Here is a 23,129-nt window from a genome sequence, read left to right as displayed (position 1 = left end):
GCTGCCTAATGTAATGCCAGGGATTGAGGCCATCTCCAGCATCAGGTGGGAATTTGGAGAGGCAGCTGTGGCTGCCAACATTGTGATCAGTCCATTAGCCATTTATTTTTTTTTTTAGTAAATTTACCTTCATCTAGTCAACCATAAAGAGAAGACGAGCTATGTTTTCTGTTTTTTCTTTAGCATCACCCAAAAAGCCCATGTTCTGAGAGGGAAGGATATTTGCACAGGCTTAGCTTCAGAGGATTAATGCAACTACAGCAATCCTGGGAGGAAAAAAACACATGAATGTGTGTCCAGCAAATACCATCAAGGGAAAAGCAACAACTGATAAATATCTCTGATCTAATAGACCTGTGAGGTGCCTCCTGAGCAACGGGGCAGCAGTGCCATATGCACCCATGTGAACGTCAGGATGCCCATGGAGCTTGTCCTCTTATCATGATGTTTTCCTTGTTCACCTGCCTGGCTTCTGTCTCCTCTGGCTGGCAGGGAAAAAAAAAAATGCTCAGCACTGCGCAGGGCTTTGTGGCTGACCAGGGAGGGCTGGTGAGGAGGACAGCATGGCCAGAAAGCTGGGAGCATCTTTTGCACCTCAGTGCTCTCCCACAGCTGAGACAGCTGAGGGGACAGCACTGCAGCTGAGGTTTGGCCACCCAGCCCCAGCTCCAGCCCTCACCAGCAAGCCAAGAGCAGGTTCTCATCCTGGCTTCTGGGCAATACATGCACCCATGCTGATGGAGCAGAGGTCCACAAGAGGCAAGCTGGGCCAGGGAGCAGTAGAAAGGGCAAGTTCAGATTAAAACGCACCTCTGAGAAACAGCATGGCTCCACCTCACCAGGGCTTGCAGATTTTCAGTATCAGCACTGTGGGCAATCTCTAACATTCACTGTGAAACTTGGTCAAAGCTGTCGTGCTTCACCTTGGCATTGCTGGGAAGCCAGAGAGAAGCCCCGGTTCCCAGACCAAAATCAGATAAATGACTGCAAATAAGTAAGGTACATAGCTGCTCCACTCAGCCACCCCGGGGAGCAGGCAGGGCTGAGCAGCAGGTCAGTAAGAAAAAAGGCTCTGGCCCCAAGGCAGGCTGAGGGAGAGCACCTGGCTTCAGCCATCACTGCGCACCCTTCCTGCCCTGGTTGCACAAAGGGGTTTGAGCTGAGCTGAGGGTGCAGCAGGGTTTGCATCCCCCAGGCACACCGCTGCCTTTCACCCAGACAAGAAAGGCAAAAAATAGACTTGCAAAGGGAGAGCAAAGCTGGTTTCTCCCCTGAGCACACCTTGCCCATGTCTGCAGCCTCCACAGCCAGGCAGTACCAATACAGCAACCCCTGGGGGCTCCAGGCAGGCATCCCGAAGCTCCCAGTGTTGCAGAGGACATGGACAACCTTTTGGCATGTGTGGGTAGAGCCCAGCCGCACTGATCGCTGACCTGCACCAATGTGGCCTCCAGGGCAAGAGAGTAAATGGCAGTCTGACCAAACCAGAAGGGTCACTGCAAGGCCTCCTGAAAGGCAGTGGCATCGGAGCGTGCATCAAGAACTTCAGGTGGGAAACAGGGAATGCCTTACCCAGCCACATCAAAAGCTTATGAGGGACAAAGAGGGATCATCTTCTCCCAGATCTTGCAACCCACCCAGCAGAGCTGCCCCTGCTCCCACATGGGACACTGGTCCAGTAAGGACTCAGCCCTGCAAAACTTTTCTCCCCTGTGTCCCACTGAAGCCTGAATGACTGCAGCCACCTCCAAGCGTGTGCCGGCTCAGATGTGACACAACACCCTATGGGAGCAGCACCCTTCCTTCCCACCTTTTAAGGAAAACTGAGTATCAGCACCAGAGCAGTGGTTTAGATTGCTAAGCATCCTCTTGAATGACTAAACGGCAGTGAGTAATATGTGTTTACATACATTATGGCCTATTCCCCCATTGGAAGGCGATTTGTGTAGATAACTTCCATTAATGTTAAAGGCAGCCATTCACATAAATCCTCAGCACATTAATGGCCGACTAGCCTCCTCTGTGTGGCATTTTGTGTTGCTGCATTTAGCGAGCACAATATAAACGTGGCTGACTTAATATGCAAATAAATTCAAGTATTTACTGAGCCATAAGAGACAGTTACTAGGCACATCTCATTCATCGTTTATAGGGAAATAGATGGAGGCTGCCAGATGAAATTGGGAGATAAATGTTATAAACCTTTTTTTAAGGCAATAGGGGAAAGGGTACTGAGTTTCCACATATACATAAATAATGATCATAAACAGTTTCTCGAAGACATCCTCTCTTCTATTTATTTTTACTCTGTGTGTGTGTTTACTACACACCCGCACTGAAGCTCTATTTGTTGCGTTGTTGTTCATGCTGGTGGCAGTGGAGTCCCTGCCATCCCACAGGGACAGAGCAGGGCCACGCACCTTTCCTGCTCACTTGCTCACTGCCTCCTCAGCAGCTGCTCAAGCTGCAGCAAGGGAACACGCTCACCTGGAAAAGCTGGGCCACCTGCTGCAACTCCCTCTTTTCATGGCACCAAAAGGTGAGCCCTTGCTTTAATGGCACCTAGTGCAGGAAAGGGGAGAGAGACCTTTTGTGCCATTTCTTTTCATGGATGCTCTCTTAGGAAGTTGCACTGAGCATTTGCAAAACAAGAGCCCTCACCAGGCTGACGCTTTTCTGAGTCAGAGGAAAGACATCTTCAGTGGTAAACATATCTTAAAAATGTGTCAAATACAGTATTACTGAAGTCCTCCTTCAGTTCCCTGTGTAAGATTTTTAAGATGCCATGCCAAAGACATGTTGTCCACAAGACATGTCCTCCACAAGACATTTCTTCCTAGTGGCAATAAGTAATACTGATTCACTTGTTTATTCTTTCAGATGGAAAACAAGGAAAAATTCTCTGTCTCTATTGCACAGTTCAATGGGTTGGTTCCTATGCACGTACATGCTCATGGAAATATGCAGATACATATTGAAAAGGCCTTATCTACTATTTGACTCCATAGCACTCTGCTGGGTTATGTCCCTATTGAATGCTGGGGGGCTTTTCCAGAGGAGTCACCAAGAAACCCCCGAGGTCTTTCCAGCATCCCTGTGTCAGCTCTGGGCTGCTGCATCTGTCCAAGCTTGAGGAAGAAGCAGTGAGAGCATGCAGGCATCTCCCCACAGAGCCGGGTGCCAGCCGAGATGGACCAGCCAACACCACCACCCTGCTTGCACGGCAGGACAGCCCAGGATGGCCAGGCATGGCGGCAGCTCAGCCCCAAATAAAAATGACAGCAGAGACAAAAAATACCAAGCAATCTCTGTCCTTAACAGGGATTCCCCTCTTGCAATGTTCCCCTTCGGGTTTGCCCTCAGCTAAGGCCCCAGAGCTTCCCCTTCCCCTGTTCAGGGACCGCCTCTCCTTTCAAAATCTCTTCTGTCCCTGGCCAGGTGTGAAGCTCCCTCCCAAATCTTTGCTCTCTCCTCTGAGACATGTTTCTCTCCCCACAGTGCCCACGGGTGCATATGGCTGCAGACCTCTGATGTATACTCTGGAAATAATTTTACACACCGACTGTAAAAAGGAGCCCCCCCTCCAAACCTGCTTGTGCCCACCTTGGCGTTGCCATGCCCCTCCGCTGCCCCCCAGGAGAGCCTCCACTGGCCCTTGGGTGCAGTGCCAACCCCACGGCTCAGGTGTGCCAGCTCTGCCCCAAACCCAGGCTGCATCCTGCAGCCAGGGAGAAGGGGAAGGCACTCGGGGAGCAGGAGGGTACCTGAGAAACTGATTTCATGGCAAGGGGACAGCAGGTTGCAACAGGATGCCCAGCAAACGGGACCAGTTGCAGCCCCTTGCTCCCACCTCTCCTCTCTCCTGATAGACTTGCAGCGTTTGAGTGACACAATCCCTCTGACTGTGAGTTTACAGAGTGCCTAAACATTCGCTGGGTCCTCTCGGGATGACAACGACCATAATTCTCAATAAATCTGCCTGTGTCACAAGGCAAGGTCTTGGGTTAAAAACTTACCTGTCTGTGGTGTCCTCCCTGGCAGGCAGGCAGGAAGAACTCATCGGGGGCCAATGATGCTTAGAGGCTTTCAGGTCTTCAAGGATTTCCCGCGCACCCCAGGGACATGGCAGCTTCCTCCTGCTAGTGCGAAGGGGCTAAGGCACAGTACCACTGAGACCCCCTCACCCAGACAGCCGCCTGCGAGCCAGCATCCTCGGCCCAGAGACATCTCAGGGCAGCATCTTCCTCCGGGGAGCTGTCTTGTGTAGATGTGGCACTTAGGGACATGGTTTAGCAGTGGACTTGGCTGTGTTAGGTTAACGGTTGGACTTGACGACCTTAAAGATCTTTTGCAACCTAAATGATTCTATGACTTTCCTTGTAGGAAATGCTCACTGCAGCCCTCAGGTAGCCTTGTCAGCTGTGGGGAAACTGGCTCTCGGGAGTCTGCCCTGCCAGGGTTGGTGTGTGGGGACAGTATGTCCATATCTGACATTAAGTCTAAATCAGTTTTGAAACCAAAAGCACTCACAGTTAGCTTCTGCATTGGAATCTCAGGTGCATGACACCTGCAGGAAGATGGGGTGAATGAAGAAAGCATCTCATACCATCCCTTCACCTCCCACCGAGTAAAACACACCACATTTTGTGATACCTTCTTCACACCGTTGACACACAAGTAGAAGCATGGAGAGATGGAGGCAAGCATCAGGAAAAGGTATTTACACAGCAGAGAGGTAGGGCAGCTCTCTGAGTCCGGTCCCTCAGCAAAGAGCACATGCACACCTGTTGCTCACATCCAGGGAGCACGTCAAAGAGAAATATAACTGATTTTTTACAAATTACTTCTGCTGCTTGAGATCTTGGAGGATATTATGAGGAATCGCCTATTGCTACACGTGCTGTGGGATTAACACTTTGCAGCTCTTGTTGGGAAAACAAGGCTGGCACAGGTGCTAGCGGAGGGCCCGCAGCTGAGCTGCTGCTGCTCCCTGGCACGCTGCACCCAGGTGGGAGCCACAACAGAGTTGCGTGGGCACCCAGGGTGCATGTGTACCACGATGCAGGCAGGAGCAGACCCCCTGCAAGAACTATGGTAACGAAAGCACTGAGAGCAATTTAGGGCCCAACCCTGAATGCTCGATTTCAGTCACACCTGTCATAAATCAAGAAAATGCTGGGGAATACTCCTGGGCGCTCCACTTATATAAACACTCAAAGCAAGGAGAGCAACAGCTGGCTCCTCTGAAAGCTTTTGTCATTCTGGCATTTTGAATGCCAAGGATGCTGGTGTCAGCACACATGCCAGGTAAGTGGAGCAGGAAAATAGAGGCGTATTCCTGGCCCCACGGCTGGCCAGGGATGGAAAGGAACCCCCATCCTTTGCATCCCCCACCCAAACTAAACAGACTCAAACGGACAGAGAGCAGAAGTCTAGCATTTATAGCACCATTCCCCTGTACAATGAGAATCACCTTTAAAGATGGGGTCAGGATAAACTGCAGGGCAACAGCAAACTGTTTGGTTCAAGAGGAATTATTCATCCTTCAGCAGGAGATAATTACACATCCAGAATCTCTCTGGACAATTTTGTATTTGGGCCAAATTTACACTAGTTCCTAAAGGGAGCGGTCAATATTAATGAATTACTTACAATTTTATCATCTTTATAAGGCTTTATTTGAAAAAAGAATATCAGAAGTTTAGATCTTTAATTAGCAAATTTTAACCACACCTTCACTGCACATCATCCTTTCTTTTGTCAATCCTTTCATTCTCATCAATAGGAAGATTTGGTGCAAAGATGCTAGCATAGGTTATAAATTATTTTCAAATTTATTAGTCAATAGCAAATTTAGCTAGCACATTTAATGCATGCATATATCATGATTCTGTTTGGCAGAGCAGCATGTAATCCCCTGACACACAATTTTGAATGAGTATTTTTTTAATACACAGCAAAATAAAGAGAAAATTTTGCATTTTCTGACAGGAAACCAATTCCTCACGAGGCGACTTGTTACAACAGAAATAGTACATGTAATTAATTTTTCTATTTAAGGTAAGCCTGGAATATTTTTCGTTGCCTAAGTAAACCAATTATTGTTCATTCTCACTACAGTGAGCCTAGTGGTGACCCTCACCTGTTAAATACTGTAGTTGCCCTTAATGGTCAGCTGAAGAACTCAGCTGGGAGTGTTTTATGTAAATAAAGCTGACTCCTCCTTTGCACCATTTTAAAGCTGTATGGAGAGAAGTAGTGCAGGATTTTAGGGAATTGAGGCTTTTTTTTTCTCATCGTTACTTTTAAAAAACACCATGATGCCATTGAGTACGCTTTATGAAAGTGAACTAAAATCCCCTGAAGGTAACAGGGCTTTGCTGACTTCAGTGTTATCAAACATAGACATTTTTCTTCCTTCAACATTTAACAGAAATCATTGGTGTCTTACTCTCACCAACTATTTCCTGAAGGTCTTCCCTACCCAAACCATGCTTTTGCACTGTGTATTTATTTGCCAGGCTGGCATGGATTCCCCACTGTTTGCAGGAGAGCGGGCCTCGGTCTCTGAAGTACCCTGGATGTTTTCAAGCTAATACTAGGAGTATTGGCTAGTGTTAGTGATATGAGCTCAGTCCACAGCAGGAAAGGAGCCTCTGAGTACCTCTGGTCAGAGCCCAGTGAGAAGTGGTGATGTTGGGGAAGTTGGTTAAATCTTCCTCTTTTCTACTGTGGGGTTCAGGTCAGCTCCCACCAGCGCTGGATGCTGGGGGAGCCTGTGAGGGTGCCAACAGGTCCTGGCATGACCAGGGACAAGGTGGATGGATGCGTCCCATGAGGGAAGCCCATAGCCCAGCAGCGAGCCCCTTGCTCCTCTGCCTTGTCCCAGCAGGTCTGGGTGAGGGAGCAGGCAGGAGCCCAGCTGGCAGGACCTGCCTGTCTCTTGTTCCCAGGCTGTTAAAGGACAATCATCCCACACCCTGCTCCATTGCTTCACCCTATGACCTGTGCCCTCTTTTGCATTTTTCCTTTTTTATGTTATCTTAAATTCAAGGGAGGGAGGGTGCTAGGGAGACATTTATGTAAGGTCACATCTCAGCCTTGGGAAGCTGAGGGTGTCACTCATGTACCATGATGAGGTGCTCTACGGTGTTTCTCTTTTAAACTTATTTTCTGTTATATGTATCAAAAAAGCCAAATTTTTGTGTCAAGCACAGAGCTAAGAGAATGGCTGAGGGAAAAGCATATTACTGCAAATTCTTCTTTCTAGGTACCAAAGCCACCATCAAGCACCTGTACGGTCATGTGTTCCCAGCAGGTGAGAAACCTCAGGGCAAGGTACTGATTGCCAAGAAAGAAAATTGTGTCTTTCTACCCACTCTTCTCCACAAAACATAGGAAAATACTCAAGTTAAATATTTCCGCTAAAAATATAACAAATATCAGAGTTACTGTGCTACAACAACAAAGCATTTCTCGCAGTATACCTTCTGCAGTTTCTGATCTAATTCAGCACATGTACTTTTTCTGTTCATAGATTATTTTTTTTCCATTCCTTTCCCACACTCCATCATTAAACAGCTTGTGCCACTGCCAGCCTTTCTAATCTGAGGAACATGTGCATCAGCTAAATAACTTTTATGACAGGGCAGAGGGGCTCTGCCTTATCAGGCAAATCAGTGCAACATCTGGATTAAAATTAAAAGTCACCCGCAGTCAGAGAGGATTAGGAAACACCTCATCTAAATAAAATCACAAACCCTGAACTTGGAAATCTCCAAGCCATATCCTCAGCTGGTGTCAAATGAGGCTGGAGCCAAGGAAGTTATGCTGATTTACACCACCATCTGATTGAGCCTGGTGTGCTTAGCTTTACAGTGTGCTGGAGGAGGTTGTAAGTACTCTTGTAGCACAAAGACACTCTTGAGACTCCAGCCCTCTCCCACAAATAACAGCATCCCCATACTTTCCAAGTATTTGCTGCTTAACCCCCCTTTACGTGCTTCACATTTTCCATTGTGCTTTTATTCAATTTGAAAAGCCCTTGGTCTATCCTTGAGCAAAATGTCTTCAGAAGCCTCTTGAAATCAACCCAGAATTAAACAGAAATCCCCCTCCAAGCAGAGAATTCAAACAACTTTCCTTCTGCAGCTCGCCAGACTAACTTTATATTCTTGCCACAAGCCTCACATGCACCAAAACCAAAAGCAACTTCTTTCTGCCAGACTGCTCCTGTGAGTTGAACCCGAGGCAAAGACACCAATGCTCACAGTCATTCACCAGCTATGGAAAGGGAAACGGCACCCAGACCTCACAGGCGGAATTACTCACTGAACCACACCGGGCTTCACCCTCCGTCGGCGAGCAGTGGGCTGCGGGCTGGGGCAGCAGCGGAGGCTTGGGGAGCTAAGGGGGGACGGGCAGGGCTAGCCGGGCACGCGCATATGTTTCACCCCCATGCTCTGTCCTCTCTCAAAGTTACCTTTCCAACACCTGAAAAGACAGACATAAACATCTCTGCTAAAGTATGCTGCTCAGCATCTCTCGTAAGCTAGATGCCTGGTAGTCTCGAAGGAAAAGCCCAGCATATAAAAAGTATCACTGCCTTCAGTTTTCAGTTAAGGACAAAAATTCAACTTAGCATCTGGTATGAAGGTATAAAGAGATTATAACTAAACTCATTGCTCTATGAACTATACTAAACCCCCAAATCTGTGGTATGAATACTGCCCACTACGTATCTTGCAGAATAAGTTGCTTTTTAAATGGAAGAGGCATTTACCTGGTAGCAAAAATACCCCCACTTAGATTCAGGTTCGGAAAAGCCCGAAGCCGCTCTGCATGCAGAGTGCTCTGTAGTCAGAAGTCTTCACCAACTAGTGCACACCCCCCCACCCCCATGCACGCTCCCACTGCCGCGCAGCACGAGCCGGCGGCGCACACGGACCTGCTGCCCCTCTCCTCACACAAAGTGCTCCCGGGGCTAAGGAAGGGTGTGCTTTGGTGAAGAGAGGCTCCAACCGAGGAGCTGTAAAGTTACCGTACAGACAAGCAGAATGAGAACTGCTCCGACAAGGCTCAATGACAAACATCAGGCAGAGAAGAAGAAGCATGCTTTCCCCTTACCTATTGCCTAGGTTAAAAGACTGAGCAGTGTCTTTAGACAGCCCAGGCATTGGGACCCAAAGGGCAGAGGACTTTCAGCACAGTCACACAGACCCCGGCAAAAGCCATCTTCTCCCTGTCTTTTAGCACAGTGTAAGTCTCCAGCAGCTCAGCTCTCCAGCTGCAAACATCTCATTAGACTAATGCATTCAGCACAGGCAGAAAACTCGATTTACCATAGCTACAGCAATGAATTTCCATTACGATGACAGCTTCAACCACATCATGTCCGGAAAAGCAGCCAACCACTGCCTTTTAAAGAACACACACATTTTACCCGCAGAAAACGAGGCCTGCGCGTCAGGTTTCCTTTCTCTTCGCAGCTACACTGAGAAAAAAAATTGCCATTTCTTTTTATTTCAGGAACTCCACAAGCTGAAAGGTAAAGACGTTTGGACTCTTCTCCCCACCCCCCCAAAAGCAGTATCTTTCGCAATACCGTTCATTGGGCTGCAACAAGAAGAAGGGGTGTTCGCAACATTTCTGGATTCACTACCCCTCCTCTGTTTCCATGGAAACCGGACTGTAGCATCAGCCCTTTGTCCCAGCCTGGCCGATGCTGAGCTTACGTGATGCCACAGATGGGAAGGACCAGTCACTTTGTTTTGGATAATTTACATGGAAATCAGGGGAATAGCGCTTGGGATGTTTTTGCCGGCAACACTAGCTGTGCATGTACAGCATTGCTCACTCGTGCACATACACACCCCTGCACACAAACACACAGAGTCAGCTGCGTGGGTAATTTTACAGGTATGGCCAGGCAATGATATCCATAATATGTAGAAATACCAGCTTTCGCAGCCATACCAAGGCATTTGGGCAGGATGCGGGAGCGACTTTTCACCTCATTTCCAGTCACTCATCACCAAAGGCATCAGGTCTTCCCTTATTTAGCACAGCACTAGCAGCTCATACCTCCAAAAAAAAAAAAAATCTGCAATGCTTATAATAAATAACAATCACAATAATTCTGCCATGCTCCATTGACTGTGCTAGATCAAATTATCCCAGCAAAGGGGGCTGTCACAGTTGTTTGTGAGTGTTGCACAGCTCCCCGCTGCCCACTTCACATGCTCACATACATTGTTACTCAGTATTTATTGCACGCCAAAAGGTGCTCCTCGCCTATCTTTCTTTCCAGTCCTGTGAATGTCTCATCAGATGGGCAGTCTGAGAGTTCTGCCCATTTTGTGGTCTCTGCACACTGGTTTTATGCTAGCTTGTCTTGACGGGCTTCAGGGGAGTTACTTTCGACTTGTCACCACAGAAGATGAGATGAGCATTAAGCCTGTTTCCTATTTACTGAGGAAGAAAAGGAAAAGCAAGAGACCCCAGATCCTGGACCATTCATACCAGGAGCGGGGTCTTTGTGGGTGCCCTTCCATGGCAACAGGGAGGAGGTGAGATCCTCAAGCTCACACCATCAGTCCCTTGCAAGCACAATAAGGTCAGGAGGATGGTCAGGTTGTTTAATTCTTTCTTACAATCATGGCTAGAGAAGAACTTCATACATTTAAAGAAAAAAAAATTGAAGTTTGGTAGATCCAGGAGAAACAAGGTGGCATTTTTTTAATCCTTTTTTTGCTTGCATTGCTATAAGCTTGACAGACATTGCAGGTGTGAAAGAATGTATTATCAGCATGGAAATGGAACAACTCTTTTCTGTCTTCTGTGGTACTTGCAGACACGCTGGGTAAGGAAGTACAAGTGCTCCTCAGCCCAGCCTTCATCCTGGCAAAGACCTGTAATCCTCGTTTTTCCTTCTTCTCTCTCTCTTTCTGGGTTTGGTTTGGGTTTTTTTTGATAAAATCAAGGTTAGTGGGCCAGCAGTCATGGATTCCCATACTGGCATAAAATGGAGGGAACTGGAGCACTGTGCAAATTCCTGTTTTAAGTTCCCTAATAGGATAAACAGGGAAAAGTGTTAATGATTAAGAAAAATCATGACAGAATCTTTTAAAAAGCCTCGCTTCCCTTTTAAGCTGTTTAAAATTTTGAGCATGAGTCTTAGCCACCCCTGTCATTTCACATTGCCTCAGCAGCAAAATGCATTGCTGCTGTGGCTTGTCACACCCGGTGCCGTTGGTTGTGTCACACCACGTTACCGATGTCATCTAGCATGGGCGGGCTGGCACAACAGCACAGCACGAAAGCATCAGCTGTGGTTCCTTGCAAAAAAAATATGATATTAATACAATGCAACACAAGAGCAAAGTGTTGGGAGGGGACTGGAAATTATTCTCTTTTGTTGCTGTTGTTGTTAATGCCATGCATAATTTTGCAGGCCCCAAAGCAGCTAAATCCCCACTGCTTTGGGAGCAAGCTAAGGATTGCTTGATTTGATTTGATCTGTTAAGGACTGCAGACCTCTTTGGACTATGCTCTTTGCAGGGCTTAATTCACAGCCTTGAATTTAGAGTCTTGAATTTTTATTTAAAACTTACAGCTGGTCTGGAGGGCAGCTTAACTTACAGCCAAAAGCAAGGGAGAATGAGATAGTGACAGGTAATGGTTCGAAGCATTTGCATCTGCTATGAAGTCAAATGCAAGGCTCATTTCCAGACCCTGGGCTCCACAAGAGAGGGGCAAGGGGCAAAGGGGTGTGAACCAGAGGTGAAGTCAAAGGGAAGGTTTTGCCCAGGACAGTTCAGGGAAACAGCGTGTTTGCATGCCCGTGGCACTCTCAAACAAGCATCAGGATCCGGGTAGGCAGCTGCGGTTGCCTGTTAGTGGCTTCAACCCAAGGCTGGCCCTTCCAGCCCAAGGCTTGCCCACACCACTGTCCCACCTGCAGAGAGATGTACCTGACTGCACGGCAGCGGGGCGGGTGGAAGGAGGAGGTCGAGGAGCTTTAAATTACTGTCCTGGTAAATCTGCCCACCGAACAATAGAAAAATGGTTGAACAATGTAATCATTCATTTCACTTTGAAATAGAAATTAAAAAGGTGATAATGTTGGGGGGAAAAAAGCAAAGGTCTTGTTTACTTGAGGCCCTGGGTGCCAGCTAGCCTCAAAAATGCTAGAACACTTTCCTCTGTAGGCACAGGATTTGCAAATGAAGAAACTGCAGAGAAATAGTAAGGATCATTGCATAAAGAGGCAGGTGGCATCAGAGCAAGGAGCACAACTGACATCTCCTGCCTCCTGTTGCTGCTTCCCTGACTATTTGAGCCATGGGCCACCATCAGCCTCCAAATTATTTTTTTTAAATACAAATCTTCTTCGTTTTGTCCTCCATCCCCCTCTGCTCTTTTCATCAGTGTCCTGATATTTGTCTGTCACCTATTTTGTACTGATTCTTTTTCAACCCTTCCCTCTGTTGCTTGTCCTCAGCTCCCTCTGAGCAGGAACAGACCCCAACATGGCAGCGAAGCTTTTGGGGCAGGCTGTGGCACAGTGAGGGGCACAAGACCTGGGATTTAATGACCAGTGAGGCAACCAGACACACAGGGTTTGGACATGGAATTTTCAGTGCTGGATTAACTCCTAGCTCACCTGGTCTCCTGGATGCAAGGGCTTTGCTTGCCTGCCTCCAGACTAGCTGGGTATTTTTCTGTGCCATGTACATAAATTTTACCCTTGGCCACCTGAAGTCACATCCAAAATACCGGCAGCCACACCAAAGCCCTGCCCTGCTGTCTGCTGTGGGTTTCTCTTTCCTTTTTGACAGTGACATTGTTGGGTTCACAGATGCCCATTGCCATCCGTGGGTCAATGGGGAACAGATAGGGGACCAGCACTGATCCCTATGGTAATTTCTGTCACCCTCTCATAGAAGCCCTGAACCACCCTCAGAGAGGGACTGACCCACCGGCTCTTGCTGAACTGCCCAGACGGTTTCGGATGGATGACAAACCCAGCCACGGCCAGGGCTCTCCCGGAGAGGGACGAGCATCCTGGAAGGTTGCCACCCATGCAGGAGCGTGCTGGATCCTGACTTCCCACCATCATTCCTGCCCAGCCGCTGGCTCCTCGGCACACCCAGCCCTGCAGCCCCGCACTGGGCAGGATGGCACACAGCGCTCTGTCGCTCTCCATCCACCACCATTAATAAACTCCCACAGATTGTCATTTTATTTCAAGCATTACCCTATAATTTAAATAATTTGATTCTTTAAACTGTTACATTCAATTACCTTCAGAGTTCCATGAAATCAGAAAGCATTCAGGGTAAGTGAGGAAGGAAATTAAATATCCCGAAACAGCCTAGGCGTGTGCAGCCCTACCTGCTATTTGGGCAGAAGATAAGCGGGGCGGGCGTGAAGCACTTCTGCTACCAGTAAAGACCTGACTGTGGGGGTGACACACACCCTGTCAGTCACTGCTGCACAAAAGGCATCAGAGGGTCTCTTCAGGGCAGCTGCCTGCCTGGGTTATGCCCTGTATGTGATTTTTCCCTTCATATTTATTAAGCATTTCAGTTTAACAAGATTTTTACCTATAAATCTTTCTGGGTGCTGAATCAATCTTGTGACACGCACCCTGACCCTCTTCAACCCCTCCATGCTTGCATAGACACAGTCAGTTAAGTTATGATGGGGTCTGGTTTAAGGGAATGAATTTAAACAATTACCTTAATTACAAGAGTGGTGTCATCTTTCAAGAAAGGGGTCTCCAGGGAGGACAGCTGCTGAGAAGTCATTTAGATGCATGAACCTTTGAAAACAGCAGTGAGAGGGGCTCTGACTCCAGCCCTGGCTGCCACTGCTCCTCACTTGCCCTCCAGCTCCTTCCTGCTTGCCCAGCGGAGGGGGCAAGGTGGGATGGCAGTGCCCAGGCAAGCAAGAAACGCCCAGGCTGCCGGGGCCCCCACCACCTGCCAGTCTCCCCCTGCCCAGCCCAGCCCTGGAGATCACCTTCCCTTTAGGCACGTTGCTACCTATGAGTCAAGCAGGGGAGATTTACTGATGTGCTTCAGCAATTTGCTCAGGAGGCTGAACTGAAAATTAAGCCCATGCCCAGGGCAAGTGGAAACTCCCAAATAAAAGCTTGGCAGCAGCCTGTATGGACAAGGGGTGGTAGGTCAGGGTTCCCATCCTGCCCAAACCCCTGCCCAGCCCAGCACCCACCAGCCACCCCCTTGGCCCCTGGGACAGGCTGCAGCCCAGCTCTGCCTCCTCCGTCCCCCAGCACGGCAGCCCCTGCAAGGTCACCCAGCCACCTCCTCACCCCAACTCACTGCTCGCTTGAGGACATGATTATTTCCCAAATCACTAAACATCAGGAGCGGCTTTGTAATTTTCTTGGTTCTTTATTACATTTATTGATTTTAAAATATTTTAACAGCTCGTTTATTGCTGTGTTAAAGAGCTCAGAAAGGCAATAAAGTCACGCAGCATCCTTAGTGATAAAAGAAATAATCCTTTCAGCTGCAGAAATCACACCTTCTCCCTTCCCTTCTGAGCTTCATTCAAGCAAAAAAACAAGAGCAACTGCACCCAAAAGGCCAAGTGCCTGGGCAAAATCCCTGGCACCCAAAGCAGACAGGTAGAATAAGGCGTAATAAGCCATAGGCAGAACTCTGGAGCACAAAGCAACCTGCTGCAGCTAAGAAACAAAGAAACCTTACTCATCAGTCCCACTAGGTTAAGGTGCTTTACACACGTGGTCATTTTTTGTATGTTTCTTTATATGACTGAGGTGACTGACCATGGACCATCTCCAACTGTCCAGCATCAGCAGTGATACTAAAACAGTGATGTGCCTCCAGGTACAGTGTAAGGAGGATGCATTGATGCCAGCCAGGGTGTTAACACACTAACTTGCTTATCTGCAAAGATTTTCTGAGACTCCCTTGAGACCCAGCATATGGCAATCTGCAGGGGCAGAGCTGAAGCAGCCAGGCTGCTGGGTTTCTGCCCTCTGGTGCACCCAGCATCTGCTCGGGAAGAAGCCCCACTCTTCCCTTCAGCCCCTGGCCCCACTCCCAGTCTTGTGCATGTCACCCTGTGGAGTTACAGCCTCGCCATTCAGCACCTGGGTGCAGCTGGAGGCTTCACCTGTGCTGTCAGCAGCCTGGGGAAGCCTCCTGTGAAGGGGGAGAACCAGTAGTGGAATGGCCCACACAGGGACACAGCTCCAGCCCTGGGCCCCCGCGCTGGCAGATGTTGCTATACAACTGACAGAGCTCCCGCTGGCTCCCAAACCGGCATCTCTGGAGGCTTTTCCCAGGAGAACAGTCACACCGCTATGGCATAGAACGTTCAGCACTCACATTCAGCATCTTTGTTCAGTACTTCATTCAGCAGATGCTGAGCAGAGGGGCTTGCCCCAGGAACGCTGAGATGGATGGCAATTACTGCATCTTGTTCCACAGAAAGATGAAAGAAGAGTCAGGATAAGTTTTTTGCATGATTTTCTGCTGCTAATTACATGAGAAGTGCCTGACAGGGGTGAGGCATTGAAAGGCTGAATTAGAAACTCTTCACTGAGTACACACCAGAACTGTTATTTGTGAGGCAACACACCAAAACATTATTTTTTTTCTTGGAAGAGCCACAATAATACCAGGACAGAGGGTTTTCATGTAACCAGTATATTCCCTGTCCCCACCCACCCCCCCCGCAGATACTGTAACTGCCTCCAGGCATAACCAGCACCGTGTTCCCCCCGGGTCAGCCGGGGCAGAGCCAGGGATGACTGCGCAGCAGATGCAGCCCATCTCACTCCCATGCCCGGAGGACCACGGCACGAAAGACAAATAAAAGGAATCTATTTTAACAACTATAATATCATACTATAATAATAAATTCAATTAATAGCTCAATTAAGTGATAACGGAAGCAGTGATCTAAACATTTCCGATTTTGAGCATCTTCCTCAAATAACTTGGCTCAAGTAGCCTAACTTTCTGCAGTAGAGATAAGTGGGTCTGAGCAGTAATTAAACCAAAATCCTCCAGGTGAGGATTTTGTTCCTTGGATTACTCTGCTGTTTTTACAGTCATCTCCATCCCAGGGCCTCCCCAGGCACTTAACCAATTAAACACCTACAGCCTGGCAGCAGCCGGCAGCTCCCTGCTCAGCAGCAGGAGACCCCGGCCAGCAAACCCTGTTCCTGTGCAAGGTACCACTGGATTTCATTAATCGCCCCCATTCAGCACGTGGGCAGCACAGATGCCTGTGCTCTGCTTCCCAGCGTGCCTGGCCTTGCCTTACAGACACAAAGCCTGAGCTGCTGGGCTTGCTGTGTGGATGCGGTTAGAAGAGAAGCAATGGCAAGCGGTTTGTTTGGCAGGGGCAGGTTTCAAACGGAGCTATTCTCTCTCCCCAGCAGCCGCCATGGTGCTGTGCCTTGTGCGGGCTCTTCCGCTCCCAGGGAAGGATCACAACCTCTCCAGCTCCCCTCTCTCCTCCTTCAGGCTTGGAAAACTGCTCTGGCCCTAGGAGAGCAGATGTTACTCCCACCCCAAAAAAATATGGTGGTCCTGAGAGCATGTTAGCACGGAAATCCTGGAGGAAATAGTTCTGGAGGTGCTAGGCAGGGTGGTGGTGATAGTAGCCGATGCACATCACACCTGGGCAGATGAAGAGCTGAGAAAGCCATTCCCAGCCAGGGATTCAGTACCAAAAATTTGGTCTCCAAACATTAATGACTACAGCAAGGAGGAAACTATGCTTCCACCGCAGGTCCTCCCCGGCAGCCACCGCACGGCCATGTCACACAGAAAGCCTCTCTTCCCCAGACTGAACACTTGCTCGCACGCCTGGAGGGGAGGCGACCCCCCCGACCCCTGCCAGGGGAGCGCTGCCTGCCACTAGCTGGGACGGGCTCAGCCACCACCCTCAAGCAAAACTGGCCAGAGGAAAAGCCATTAATAGCAATTTCATATAATAAAATTTTATATACAAATGTTCAAGTCCAGTATCTTCAATTTTTCTCCCTAGCTAAAAGAGCAGTAAAGATATATGTCTCTATATAAGCTATGTTTGCATACTCCTTTTCCTTAATTCAATAGAGAAAAATAAAATCAGTTGCTATCCAAATTCACTGTAATTATCTCTTTTTTTCCCTTGGCAAGTGCTATTTTTAGTCAATACGCATACATAGTCATAGTCATACTATAGCATAGCTATTTTTTAAATTACATATGCCAGTGTAGTTTATAGATTTTAATTAGCCAGGGAGTTGGATAGCCATCAGCAGTTAGGAGCTGTATGTTGTTTGCATACAAACTCAGTCAAGAAACTTCCCCACACAGCATCTGCTTGTACTACCAAGGAGGGGCAGAACCTCCCAGCAGCCAAACCCTGGTACAGTTTCGAGCCTGTTGAACAGTAATAGTAATCCAAGGGCTCAAATGCCTCTTCCCTTGGAGGAGACAAGGGGGGCTTAGGTGAAAAAAGATACTTCAGTGATGAGCGTGGATTTAGGAATGTAAGTGCAGCACTCCACTTACCAAAAACCTGACAGATGGGTCCGTGGGATGGGCGTCCCTCTGTCACTGTGTCAAAATGCCACATCCAACACCGGCTGCAAAGGCCAGTTTCTGCCCAGGGTACATCGTGCATATCCCCAAGCTAGAGGCAATAGAGAGACCCCTCTCTATAAAGACACTGGAGGTCAGTGATGGCTGTGAGAGACACAGGGAGCCCCAAGCACGCTGCCAGCCGGTGCGATACCCATGGGTAGAGCTGAGGAGCAGGGCTGTCCTACCACCGGGGTGGTACAGTGTCCTGCCACCCGGGCAGCTGTGATGCCTACACCCATGTTTGCCTCACTAACAAAACTGACGCCAGCTACATCCCTTGACCATGCACCAACTTTCTTTAAAAAAAATACTAGCAGAGATCAAAAATACATAAAAGTTTCATCATTTGGTTAGCTTCTGAGGATGATCTACATCTGCATTGATTTTATTTTACTGGGGGGTGAGGAAAGTACTTTAGTACAGTTTAGTCCCAAAGCACCCCAAACTTCCATGAAATCCAGAATACCAGGACAGGCTTTCTTGCCCTTCATTCACGTGTAACTGCAGAGACTTGTTGGATCCTGTCACAGGCAAGCAATTAGTTGAACTAGCAAAAGAGATTTAAACTTTACAAATGCCCCCTGCTGTATGCCAGAGATGGGACAAATTTTATTTCCAGATGTGGAATAGCTACCAACAGAAAAAAGGGGGGAAAACCCCCAAAAAAAGAACCAAAACATACTTCCTAGTTGTTATCAGATCTAGCTGATTAATTTGCTCACATGCTAAACTTCAGAAGTCATATTGTGGTTATAATGAAACCAATATAATTTTAGTGGTGATATTTTTTAAATAAAAGTATTGATTTTAGGGTTTTCCTTGTATTTTCCCTCCTTTACGATTTTGACACTTCCATCATCTTTGAGGCTGGCGTGGTGTGCATACCAAAAAGCCTTGCCCGTGTCTAACAAGCTGAATTATTTTATTATTGCCTAGCCTACAACCTTGCATCTACAGAGACCTGGATTACAAAGGCTGGTGTCAGACTCCGTTGGTGGTGCTGTAATACTTAACACTGAGCACTCACATAAAGACTCAAAGCAGCATGGTGATTAATTGCTGTCACTCCTGCTCGTCTCCCTGGCTCACATTTGACCGAGAGGGACACGCTTCCCTTTTAAGAGACGCTGGTGTTTGAACAATATTGCTATTTTTTGTTTTAATTGGCTTTTAGCAGTGAGCGTGGAAGATGCTGGGCTGGGCTGGGCTGGCTGGGCAGCATGCGGGCAGCTCATGCTGACCTGCGGCTGCTGCCTGGCTCTGACACCCTGGTGACATCTTGCAGGCACTATTCAAGGCACCTCCATCGACAGCCTTTTGGAATAAAAGGTTAGAGGCACACTGGGCAGGGACAGCTTCAGTGTTGATGTTGCAAGGAGGCAATGGACTGGACAAACTAAGTTGTTTTCATCCCGATTATTTCTCACAAGCTTTCTGCTTCTGTTGAGCTCATAATGATGACAGTCTCCCTGGCCTTGCCACCCATCCCTCTCTTGCTTTTCACAGAATCACAGAATGGTCAGGGCTGGAAGGGACCTCTGGAGATCATCTCGTCCAACCCCCTGCTAAAGCAGGTTTATCTAGAGCAGGTTGCACAGGATCACATCCAGGGAGGTTTTGAATGTCTCCAGAGAAGGAGACTCCACAGCCTCTCTGGGCAGCCTGTCCCAGGGATCTCTCACTCTCACAGTAAAGACGTGTTTCCTCACATTCAGATGGAACCTCCTGTGCTGCTGTTTGTGCCCATTGCCTTTTGTCCTGTCACTGTGCACCACTGAAACAAACCTGGCCCCATCCTCTTGACAGTTGTGCTTAAGATATTTGTCAACATTGACAAGATCCCCTCTGAGTCTTCTCTTCTCCAGGCTAAACCACCCCAGCTCTCGCAGCCTTTCCTCATCAGGGAGATGTTCCAGTCCCCTCATCATGTTTGTAGCCCTCCTTCCTTCACAGCCCTTTAGCACTTGGCTTGTCTCACTGCTTCCACAGTGCTCAGGGCAGCACCGTCTGCTGCTGTGTGCCAGCAGAGCCAGCTCCTGTGTCACTGCAGGGGAGGACAACATCATCACATGAGGGGAGACAGGACCCAGCCATCCACCACCAACACCCTCTTTCCAAAACAGACAATCTTTCAGGTTGTGGCGGCCATCATCCTGACTTCCATAGCTACCAGGCAAAACCAGCAACAGCAGCAGAGGTTCTTCACTCTTCCAAAACAGCCCAACACCCCCACGCTGGGACCCAGGGACAGAGGGTCTCTGGGGGGATGGGGTGGGGTAGAAGCAGGTCCCAGGGTCTGCTTGCACCCCACTGTGAGGTCTGGCCCCAGCTGCCATGCCTAATCACCTCTGAGTCTTAGAAGCTTGCTGAGAGATGGGCCAGATGTTTTTAAGGCAGTTTTTGCCAAGAAATTGTGTATAGAAGTCTCAGTACTTTAAATCACCGGTAACTTTTAGTGTACATACTATATATTAAATGTTATTTTGAATATAAAATATAATGGGGCAGCTTTTCATCATCTGAATGAACTATTCGGCCCCGATAGCAATGAAGGAGGAAAAAGAAAGGGATCAAATACACCTAACAAATCTACATCAGGAGAGAACCATAAAAAGATACAACCAAGATAAAACCTTATGTGAGGAAGTTAACTGCGAGGAGTAAATCCTCATAACTTTAGGAAGAAGTACCTGCACACAGCAGTCCCTTCTGCCATGTGGTGTTTAAGGCAAAATGAGGTTGCTCAGATTGCCTCATGACAGGAAGCTGCCACACATGCCTTGTACATGGAGCAAAAGAGCAACCAAGAGAATTGATGTGGAGCTGCACAGCTGGGTGATGTGGGTGGACCAACAGCTGGGTGCAAAATGAAGCAAGAACTATCACATTTCATCTGTTCATTTCAAGCAGCTGAAGTGATTGTCACCTGGGCTTCCAAATCTTGCCACCCTGTCAGGGGCGGTATCTATTTTACAGCTATTATAACCTAATCTCAGCTAATGTGATTTACATACAGTAATTAATGAAGCTTCAGCTGTAAGGAAATTGGTCATTCATTTGAGTTTAATTTACTGCATGCATATACATTAGAAAGCACAAATTCCATAGCTGTGATGTGGACATAGAGAAAGGGTTGTGTGCCAGGAAATTAAAAATAAAACACCCAATAAAAAATACACCGCTGGCCTTCCTCACCTCCCGCTCCTGAAGCATCTCCTTGATGGGAGGATGGTGTAAGAGTCGGTCTAAAGAGAATGATATTGTCTCAACATTGTTAACAGAGACCTGGAGATGGAATGTGGTCCTCATGGACACTGAGACCCAGTGACCCTGAAGGAGTACAAGGAGTACTATGCTGCTCCCTGATACCCAGCACTGGAAGGAACGACTACAATAAGGTCGCATAACAAGTGTTGTCGTTACGACGAACCAGAACATGCGTGATAACCTTGCTCGAGAAGGCAGAGACTGACAACAATCCATGGGCCAGAGGAGGAGCAACGTGTATTGCTTGGCATAAAAGAGGACTCTTTAGCAACCGAATTTTAAGGAGATCTTCCCCCACCAAGGATCACGATGATTGGAAGGACCGGCGGGACGCTGCCTGGACCTGGGACCATAGGGACGCCTTGGACCCGTGGTGGTAGCTATAATCCTCTTTCCTTTTTAATTTATCTTTTCTTCACTTTCTGTCTTTCTACCTATCGCACGCCGCTTTATGGGCAAACAATAAAATTGTGCTGCTTAATTGAAGCATAACCCCTTGGCGTGGTCGCCTTGATTTTTGCACTTCGAGATCATAGTAAACGAAACATCATGAGTCCACTGAGTGGACACTGACAGATGGCATGCAAAGAAATCCAGGCATCTCAGTATGGATGCTTGGAGGAGCGAAGGCAAAGTCCCCGTTGTCACTGCTATCCCATTTCCCGGCTGCAGGAAACATCAGCCTGGCATATTGGTGAGTATGGTCTCATTCTGATCCCTGCATAGTTTGGGGTCTGTATCCACCACAGAGGAGAGAGCAGGGTGGGTTGACAGGGTATAATGGTACAGGGTATAAAGGCTACAAAAGATGCGGTATCTATGGCATACATGTGAACTCTGGTGATGGAAAACCATACCTGAAAGCCAGGAAAAACTTTTACAGCAAGGGCAGGATTTCATTTTCAGCCACCTTAAGTTCCAGGTGCCCTCATACCAGCCTGGCCTTTGGAGCGTCTAATAACCATGCTGAAGCAAAGCCAAAAGCAATGCCTGGTGATCCTCACCGGCCTGCGTGGGACCAGGAACGCCCCGGTGGCATCGGGGCTCTCCCAGATCAGGGACTCCTCTGCAGGAGATACCCACAAGATGTCCAGCTTTTCTAGGGTTTCTCCCCAGAATGCCTCCAGCTTTATGTTGTGAAGCATCTAGCTATGTTGCTTGCATAAAAAGGAAAGCACTCACACCTTATTTTAAAGTAAAGATGGATGAATTCAAAACAATTGCTCAAGGTGGTCCCTGCAGCCTCCACTGTGCCATTAAATTCCACACATGCAATGTAACAGTAACGTCTTCCCTGTTTAATTATTAGAGCATACACATGGAAAGCTTATACACAGTGAAAGGTTGAAAATGTTTCCTGACTCAGCACATGTTTGAAATTAAATTTTAGGTAGAGTGTATGCAATTTGGCTTTAAAATATTATTATTATTTTTACAATCTATTGTGCTAATTAGATTTATTAATAGGTTTGCTTGCCGGTAATAGTTCTGTTATTTAACTGAATGATAAATATAAGCAATTTTGGCAGAAAATTACTTCTGTTAACTATATAGTGTCTGTGTGGGCTCACATTGTGTCTTAAAACAAAACATTGACATGAAAGAAATTAAGTGCAAGCCATGAACATCACCCAGATGTATAGTGTGTACAAATTTGGTATCCCATCTAGAGCTCAATACTGACCACAAGTCACCCAAAGTTACCTCTTCTGTTTGTTCCCGGACTTGCTAAGGCCCCAACATAGCACCAACAGCAAAGCATCTGCTTACCTTACTGAACAGAAATGAGCTTAAGCTCAGCCTCTAGTCCAGCACTCGGAGGCTGTGCCAAGTCTTCGACAAACCCTAAGAAAAGAGAGCACCATCACCCTGCGCAATTTTAAAGACAATACTGCCAGGGGCATTTTTAAATGTGTTTCTGCACAGAATGTAAAACTCGAGTGACCATGGCACACTGTGGATGCCCGCAAGGCGCTCCAGGTACCCATAAATCAGCTCTTGGCGGTGTGGGCATCCTCATGGTAGAACCACCTAACATACCTCGCTTGGCAGAGTTTAAAATACAGCTGAATTGGAGATACCTTCACTTGTCTACCTTAAGCAAATACTTTTTTTAAAAAAAAAAAAAAAAAAACCAAAAAAAAAACGGAGCAACGTTTAAGGCTCAAAATGGATGCTTAAGGCTCAAAATGGACTCGTTAACACCCCAATTCCTACTACAAA

At 47.6% G+C, this 23,129-nt stretch overlaps 1 protein-coding gene across 1 annotated transcript in view; it reads right to left on the bottom strand.

Annotated features, from left to right (window-relative positions):
* SCML4 (Scm polycomb group protein like 4) overlaps positions 1–9,272 on the bottom strand; it is an 84,062-nt gene extending 74,790 nt beyond the window's left edge. Inside the window, exons 1-2 of the mRNA XM_056344536.1 lie at positions 9,127–9,272; positions 8,332–8,493 (exon numbers count right to left, since the gene is read on the bottom strand). The gene's annotated coding sequence lies outside the window, so the exon portion shown is untranslated. The remainder of the gene's footprint in view (positions 1–8,331; positions 8,494–9,126) is intronic.
* Between the last annotated feature and the right edge of the window lie 13,857 nt (positions 9,273–23,129).

Source organism: Falco biarmicus, chromosome 6 (genome assembly GCF_023638135.1).
Source record: "Falco biarmicus isolate bFalBia1 chromosome 6, bFalBia1.pri, whole genome shotgun sequence".
NCBI lineage: Eukaryota > Metazoa > Chordata > Aves > Falconiformes > Falconidae > Falco > Falco biarmicus.
Note: the sequence above shows the minus strand (reverse complement) of the source record. Positions and strands in the feature narration are given on the sequence as shown.